We start from the raw sequence: 8258 nt of genomic DNA, 5'->3' as shown, positions 1-8258 counted from the left end.
CACAACGATTGCCGGGTCAGCTAGTTACTTAAATAAGTTGTTTGTTGTAGTTCACGATTTTCAAAGACGGGTTGATAAACTTCATACGCTTTTGAGAACGTAGAGTGAATATCACGTTGTTTCTTTCCTCATTAAAAATTAACCTAAAATAAAAAAAATCAGACACCTGAGATAGGTGGAACCCAGAGTGGAAAGGAAATTACTAGACCTCGAAAGTCAATGACATATTTGGTTGGTATGGTTTGGTTGATATGTTTGGTTGGCGAACTAAGCTCGTCGAAGGCCCGGGGCGGAAATCTACACTAATATTATAAAGAGGAAAACTTTGTTTGTTTATTTGGTTGTAATGAATAGGCTCAAAAACTACTGGACCGATTTTAAAAATTCTTTCACCATTCGAAAGCTACATTATCCACTAGTAACATAGGCTATATTTTATATTAAATATATTTGATAAATAGATTTTGAGGCGGTACAAAGTTTGCCGGGTCAGCTAGTGTTTAATAACGCTCGTGGCGAAGTTAAACGAGGCCCCATTCTGAGAAGTTGATCTAATTTTAAAAGATTCTACAAGCAAGTATCTATAAGTTCCCTTGTAAACATTTGGAGGCCCAAAATATCAGAGGCCCGGGGCTGGAGACTGCCTGCCCTCTCCTTTGTCCTGATTTGAACCTCGGACCCCTCGACCAAGCGGCCGAGTTTCTTAACCACTAGGCTATCACTGTTAATAAACTGATAAACCTGTTTATATGAAGAGAAATAAGAATTAACTTGAATTCTATAGGAATATGTTTAGCTATCGTCCTGACGGGAAAAAATGTGGCCCACGTCTAGACGGATAAATATTTCAGAAATTCCTTTAATTGCCATGGAATGTTGCAGGGAGCTGGAAGAGAAGTATAGAAAATAATTCATTGCCGCCTAGACTAGAACAGTTGTTATTTGGTTATTCTATTTCATTTATTACTTACAATCCAAAAGATTTCGATTTTAAGTACCTATTATTTCTGATATAGTTAAATAATTTTTGATTGAACTACGTAAATAAAATGTGGTAATTTGAAAACACGTCTAATATGAAATATTTTTTTAACATTTTTACAGCTATTTGAAAACGAGGATTTTTACAGACAGTAGGATTTCAATGTAGTCAAAGTAGTAAACGAGGCTATTTTGTATGCATTGGTAAGACAAAGCTATAGTATTAGGCAAACTGCGTAATGCATATACATTTCCTTTTTAAACAGTTGTTACTCATTGATAAGTAGTCAGAGTCAGTGATAGCCTAGTGGTTAAGAAACTCGGCCTCTCGATCGAGGGGTCCGAGGTTCAAATCCCAGGCACGCACCTCTAATTTTTAGAATTTATGTGCGTATTAGAAATTAATTGTCACTTGCTAAACGGTGAAGGAAAACATCGTGAGGAAACCTACATACCTGAGAGATTTATAAAAAAAATCTCAAAGGCGTGTGAAGTCTACCAATACGCACTTGGCCACCGCGGTGGACTATGGCCTAATCCTTCTCATTCTGAGTGGACCCGTGCCCAGCAGTGGGACAGTAATGGATTGATTATGATGATGATGATGATAAGTAGTCACTGTCGCCGTTAGACTGGATTGAAATTGTATTTAAAGACCACAGATTCGGTGTTACCGCTGAAGACTCAGCTGCAATGCCCCGTCAGTCTCTCTGCCTTCCTACGCGCTTCTAACCAAAATACAACAGCATTCAACATTACTTTCATAAGGCAACATGATTGTAGCGGTGGTACTTTCGCCGTCGAAACACAAAGGACCTTCTTCTAAGGAGTCTAAACTACTCGCTATTTGTATCGACGAAAATTAACTTTAATATAAAGTAATAAAAGAAATTAGCTTAAAAAAGAAAGGTGTTGCTAACAGCTAAGTAGGATAAGTCGGTGAAATCTTTAGATGAAGTTGTACGGGCCAGTTGGAACGGGTTGCGAGTGAAACAAGCCTCGAATTAATCATTTACTTTTCCAGGCGTCTATAATTTATTAGTTCCTTTGATAAGTAAAATAGAAAGATACTTCACCGCCTTCAAATTGAATGACACACAAAAGGATGATTTTAATTTTTGAATTCTTGACAAATATAAAACATTTAGAGAATTTTTATGCATAAATAAATAATAATATGTAATTTATGTAATAAATAAATAATAATATGTAATTTATGTAATAAATAAATAATAATATGTAATTTATGTAATAAATAAATAAGTATTTGAAACATTTTAGGGACATCATAGAACAGAGTCGTGGCAAAACTTAATTGATGCAATAATTTCAATTCTCAAAACAGTTTACACTTTGTTGTGAGGATGGTCAATCTATTTATTTTAGTTATCTAAGGTTTGAACGGGCGATAGCTGTACTGTCTGGCATCAGTGGCATTAGTTAATGACTTGGGTGCACTGGGGAAAACTGTACCTTTGAAACTGTACTTTTGAATTATGCTAGTACTTAGTTTTAGATATCTGTAACTGATTATACGGGATATTAAGTGACAGGATTATTCAGAATAGTAATTAGAGTAAGCAATGGTTAAAACTGGGCTTCTCAATCGAGGAGGTTGATGTTCGTACCCCAGGCACGCATCACAGCTTTTTTGAAGTTATGTAAGATTAATTATTACTTGCTTGTACGCTGAAGGAAAATATTGGGAGGAAACCTGCACGCCTTAATGTACTTGATCAATGCAGTGGACTATGGCCTTAACTTTTTCACACTGAGAGCAGACTCGTGCCTAAATAAACAGAATGTATTGTTTACATTATGTAAGAGTATTGTACAAAATACAAATAACAAATTTATATTCTACAAGTTATCTATATTTCTTGCGCAACGTTAATTTAAAATTAATTCCGTTGAGATTCCAAGAAAGGCATGGAACGTAGAAAAAATGGAATGTGTAAAGGAATCGGGCATTCGGCGAGATGTTTTCTTTATTTTGTGCAGCCAGTGGATCGATGACTGATAACTAAAATTAGATTCTGTTTACGAGTAGATTCAAGTTTTTGGAACAAATTTTAGACGGATTTAGCGAGATGTTTTAATTTATCCAATGCGTGTATGTACTTACATATACGTAGTATACTTATACTCGTACTACGTAATTTTAATATTTATATACATTATACTTTGATATATAATTATATTGGTCTATGATCCAAATTATAAATATAAGATTTTTAATACTAATACCAATACAGTCCTGTACTGATCAGTTGCTATGTATCTACTAGCTATCATTATAGTACTTTTAGTAGGTCTAGTGAAATAAATTTAGCTTCTCGTGTCCTAGTTTGAGATTTTGGAGTGTAGAAATTATTATTATTAGTAAAGAGATTCGTAAAGCAATCAACATTACTTATGCATACAACATGCGTTTGCATTCCCTTAAATTTTTTCTAGTTCCGCTTTCAAATTAGTCAAAAATACTTTAGGAAAAGGGAAGAGGTCACGCGGCAGATCGCCTACTCGCTGGACAGATCTTATAAAGTCTAGCACACAGTGTTCCGTCGTCGAGTGTTGTCGCAATACCAACAGAAGCCGGTGGCGAAGGATCGCAAGAGCTACTGTTCAAGACAGCTGTGATGACTGACCAGTTGTCATCATCATGCCGCGACCACTCTGTCAAGAGTGCACGACTACAGAGAGAGAGACTTTAGTTTTACTATCAAAGAAGTTCACAGTCCGAATGTAATGAAGGTGGTAGAACCCCCTGTGGTTCGACTCCGGCGGCACCACCGCCACACCTATTTCTGTCTAATAACAGCAGTGTTAGGCGTTGCTGTGTTCCGTTTTGAAGGGTGTGGTAAGGGAGACATACTTTTCCGAGGCGTTCCAGCTTAGTCCTCAGGGGTAGCGGCGTATCTGTCGCCGACCTCAGGTAGGAATATCTAATCCTATCTGGGGTTGATTACAGATGTCCATGGGCGGCAGTAGCCACTTACCATCAGGTGGACTGCATACTCGTCTGCTACTCCTATATTATAAAAAAAAACTATATTATTAATTAAAATTCGTCACGAAGCTGGCAAAACGATTAAACTGTTTATGTGTGAATGCGTGTTCCAGTTTCGTGGCGCCGCCATTGCATGTTAACGTCCGCCTTGATTAAGTTTTATGACGTCATAAATTAATAAACAAGTAGCGTGATAGGCAGATTTGTGATCTGTGCAAATGATCTCAATAGGTCTATTACGTTAGCGAATACGGAAGAAATTGATACAAGTATTTTTATTTTATGCTGTCTGTTTATAAAGTGGTAACTTATGGTAATCTGAAGATTGTTAAAATGTTAAAGGTACATGTCCTTATGTGACAATTGAATTAATTTATATTCCTTAAAAATATATTTTTTATAAAAATTAATAGGTACCTAATAAATATAATAGGTGTAAGAAAGGTGTATGCTGTAAGTGATTACTATTGCATATAAAATGTCCTATTTCCATCCATAATACGTACGTTATTAAGATATTTATTCTTTAATCAACGATTAAAGACTCTAGCTGCTGATATACTTAAAGTATGACTCTTGCTTCATTATAGGTATACCTTTGTACACCCCTACCCTGAATCTCTTTTATTTTATATTTCTTGTGCAACAAGTAAATGGTTGCCTGGAAGAGATCGCTATTTTAGTGTTACGGCCGCCAATTGTACATTAGTTTATTTTTAAAATTTTGTATTTTTAACTTTAAATTTAGTATACAATAAAGAGTTTTGTATTGTATTGTATTGTAAATAATATTTTATTTATAAATAAGACTCCAAATATTTATGATAAACTACATTAATTAAATTCAATTATACTTAATTAACAAAAATAGTTCAATATAGACAGTTTCCGGAGCAAGTTTAAAAGAAAGCTCTGGTTGTGTTACAGCTTGTTTATATAAAAGTTCTTACTTGCGTCGAAAGTTTCTGCAAAATGTTTATTTCAAAAGTGTTATAGGTGCTATAAAAGGCCAATTTTAAATTCAATTTTCTCGCGTGCGCTTTAATAGCAATTACAATTAAATTTTAACTGGATGATTATTTAAAATGGGAATAGCAATCCAGTAAAAGTTTTTATTAATCATAAACCCTTTATTATTCGTTGGGAACAGTAAGGGTTTAGCAGTAGCTCGCACAAATTTCTCTCAAAATGAAAAATAAGTATAGTCATTGTAAAAGACCTCTGAAGTGCGGTTGCTTTTTATAATATAAGAGTAGCAGATTGGCGTACAGTCCAACTGACGGTAAGTGGCTACTGCCGCCCATGGACATCTTTTATCAACTCTAGATAAGATTAGATTCCTATCTGAGGTCGCTCACGAATGCGCCGCAACCCCAGAGGACTAAGCTGTAATGCTTTGGATAAATATGTCGCTTACCACACTCTTCAAACTAGAACACAGCAGCATTTAACACTGCTGTTGTTAGGCAAAAATAGTTGTAGCGGTGGTACCGCCGGAGTCGAACCACAGAGGTTTCTACCACCTTCAAACCTTCATCTTCTTGCTTGGCTTCGCTATGAAAACTTTTCATAAATTTCCTTACCATATTTTCCTTCATAACACAGGTGCATGGTTTCGTTCATAATGCAGTGATAGCCTAGTGGTTAAGAAACTCGGCCTCTCGATCGAGGTGTCCGAGGTTCAAATCCCAGGCACGCACCTCTGATTTTTCAAAGTCATGTGCGTATTAGAAATTAATTATCACTTGCTAAACGGTGAAGGAAAACATCGTGAGGAAACCTGCATACCTGAGAGATTTATATAAAAACAAAATCTCAAAAATGTATGTGAAGTCTACCAATACGCACTTGGCCAGCGCGGTGGACTGTGGCCTGATCCTTCTCATTATGAGAGGAGACCCGTGCCCAGCAGTGGGACAGTAATGGGTTGCTGATGATGATGATGATGAACACAGGTGGTGGAGTAGGTAAAAGTTAAAAGAAGAACAAGATAGAACATAGATAAGAATAATAATATGCTACATATTAATTTCTCAAGAGTCTGTATCTGAATTTCAGATCCCGCTTGTTCACATCTGTTGAAATGAAATATGTCTAATTCTCGTAGGTATTTCTTATAAAAGTTAGAGAAACGATGTATGAAGGTGGTAGAACCCTTTGTGTTTCGACTCCGGCGGCACCACCGCCACACCTATTTCTACCTAATAACTGCAGCTTTAGGCGCTGCTGTGTTCCGGTTGGAAGGGTGTGGTAAGGGAGACAGACTTTTCCGAGGCGTTCCAGCTTAGTCCTCAGGGGTAGCGGCGCATCTGTGGCCGATCTCAGGTAGGAATATCTAATCCTATCTGGGGTTGATTACAGATGTCCATGGGCGGCAGTAGCCATTTACCATCAGGTGGACTGTATGCACGTCTGCTACTCTTATATTATAAAAAATGATTACTCCTTTTTACAGAGATGTAAGTACCTACATTATACGTGGGTCATTGCCGTCTATCGACATCTACAATCAATTCCAAATAGGATTGGACCTGAGGTCAATCAAATACCTATATCATCTCGGACGTCTAACTAGAAACGCCTCAACTTACTGTTTTATGTACTGCAATTTTCAAATATAAACCGTTTATTTAAGCCTATACGTAGGAAGACGTTGTTACCATCTTCTGAATATAATCCCTTACTTACCTTTTACAAGACCCAAAGTAATGCTATTATAGACCGATACCATTTAAATTTAGTACTTATAATATAGTTGTTTATTATCAGTGATAACGTATGGTTCAAAATTCGGTCAATTAATAGGGATCCGGGATTCGAACCCTAGACACGGACCTCTGTATTCCAAAGTGATAATTAGTACTAAAATCAATTGACACTTCCTTAAACGGTGATGGAAATCATTGCCAGAATACCTATAAGAAGAAGGAGGACACCAAAAGGATGGCATTCTTTTTATGTTAGTGACTATACCGTTTCCATTTTTTTATTTTCTCGATGGCAGATCGACGCCCATGTAATTTTGTGTTGTTTACGTTAAATTGGCACACAAATAATACTGCACTTCATGGACAGGTAGTGATGTGCTACACATAATGATTACTTAGAATAATTGTTTTATTTTTCTTACGGCGTAAGCTTTGTTGTATTTGTCTTTGTTCAAAATACATATAATAAATATATGCGATCGATATCATTGCTTATTTGGTCACAACACTACAAAGAACTGTCATCGAGAAAATAAAGATATGGAAATAGTATAGTTTACTGGAAGAGATTAATCTACCACTAGTACTTGTCAACGGTTTCTCCCCTCAACCTCAGTTTCGCCGTGACCACGATCCATGCAACTGGGTCGAAATATCGGCAATAAAAAACGCATATCGTGAGTACCCGTTACATAATAAAATACTGGAAGAGAACTTAGTAGATAGTAGTGAGATTATGGGTTGTTAGTGAATGTTGGTTATTCAAGGTTATTTTCCAAAGCCCAAGTTATTATAATAAAGTTGGCATCGTTTGCGACCTTTCTACGCCATTTCTTCGTTTTCTTTTGCATTTTATTCGATTTCGCGCGCTCAATATCAGTCGAATAACGGAGTGAGGAAATAATAGAAATGACACATTAAATTTATATTTTCACTACTTTTGTTACTTAAGAAAATTTATGTAACATAGCATGTATAAGTAGTTGAAATATATGTATTTATTTTAGGGTAGAACGTAGGTATTTTTAAATCTCGTTTCCTTTAGGGTCAATGACATTATTGGAATATTATTGGATACCCAAAAGTCAGGTATATGGACCCTTTGGTCCATTTAATTTGCGTATATTAAACTTTTCTTTATTTGGGTATTTTATACATTGGAATTCCTTAACAGGTATAAGTTCGTTATTTACGACCTGAGCCTTAAATAAATAAATAGAATCCTATATTTCAATGAATGAAGTACAATGTATTTTCTGAAAATATAAGAATTGCGAATTAATATTAGATTTTGTTAAAATCTGATTGTAGGTATATATGGATAGTAATAATATAAATTAGAAATTATTTCTAAAGAATACGGAATAGAAATTTATATCTTCATTTCTTGTTTTACTATAAAGCCTATTACTAGAATTGTAGTCTAATGTAAAATCTGTATCAAAGTAGGATTATGCGGCATATATTGCCTATTATTTTTAGGGAAAAGATATTCATCATACGCTCGTACTAGAACATAATGTCATAACATACTATGTAACTTGAAGATTAGCTGGCGA

The sequence above is a fragment of the Epargyreus clarus genome, unplaced genomic scaffold (assembly GCF_041222505.1).
Source record: "Epargyreus clarus isolate Ecla_fem2 unplaced genomic scaffold, WU_Ecla_fem_2.2 ptg000010l, whole genome shotgun sequence".
Lineage (NCBI taxonomy): Eukaryota > Metazoa > Arthropoda > Insecta > Lepidoptera > Hesperiidae > Epargyreus > Epargyreus clarus.
Note: the sequence above shows the minus strand (reverse complement) of the source record.